A 1,152-nucleotide genomic window follows, 5' to 3' on the forward strand; every position below is an offset into this window, starting at 1 on the left:
CCAAGTTATTTTTGTTTTTAGCGTTTATGCCTTTCTAAATCTGAGAAGCTGCCAGGATTCTAGTACATAGCAAAAAGTGATGACAACACCCTGAAGTGTGTAAGCTTTTGTGTGTACATAGCTATCTAAAGGAAACCAACGCTAGTTGACTGGGGGAGCGTTAGGGCGGCTCTGTGACCACAGCTCAGTTTGCCTTCATAGTGTGGCCCCCCTCCCTCACTGATATTCTCCAAAATGGGGTAAATAATTTAAAAGGGATAAGGCTTTGATTTTCCTCTTATTCTCTCTTGTTCTTGGTTCAATATTGGCGTACCACAGACAAGACAGCATGTGAATGCACTCTGTCTGGTTAAGTTATATAGCCTGTATACATTGTAGAGTCCTTCAGTTTCTAAAATCATGGAGCTTGTATTGTTAGAACCAATGAAGTGACTAAAAGAATTTTTAAAAATAAGCCATCAGTCTGGACCTGCCTAGGTGAATAAAGGAGAAACACTATAAAATCAGAAAGAAAAAGTATACTTAACATTTAGGATTATCAACCACTGCTCCTCTTCCATAATACATTTCATTCCTGATTTTATCTGAGACAGATATGATTACCACCACCAGTCAAAAAGTGGTACTTTAGTAATTAAAAACTCTTGGTTCATCTTTGAGGTAGATTCAGATTTAAAATAGACTACCACACTGCTAACTACTTCACCTGATGTTTGTCAATAACATAGAAGCTTCATTCAAGAAACCTACTGACTTATAATTACCTGAAACCCGGTGATGAATCAAGGTTTTGTGGGGCCTGAACCTCATCTACTTTGGGAAATCCTATCCAATAAAAACATGCAAAGTTGTGAATACAAAAATCGCTAGGACCCCTCTCAAGACTTTGGAAGGGACCTATGCAAGTGAGGAGCCCTGAAGCCTAAGCCTCATTGAATTCATGATAAATCCACCTCAGCTGAGGCCCTTTTCCAAACTTATTTAAGGCAGGCAACTTATAAACACCCCAATAATACGTCATTATAGGTAGTAAAATGACTTAACTCGAGGGTGGCATCTTCCCTGGGTGGCTTGCCTTTGGAAAGAGATGCAATAAAGTTTTTATCTCACCATGGCAAATGTTTCCTGAATCAAATTAGCTTTGTCTATTAG

Source organism: Aethalodelphis obliquidens, unplaced genomic scaffold (genome assembly GCF_003676395.1).
Source record: "Aethalodelphis obliquidens isolate GAN/ISIS:26980383/991018 unplaced genomic scaffold, ASM367639v1 scaffold109, whole genome shotgun sequence".
NCBI lineage: Eukaryota > Metazoa > Chordata > Mammalia > Artiodactyla > Delphinidae > Aethalodelphis > Aethalodelphis obliquidens.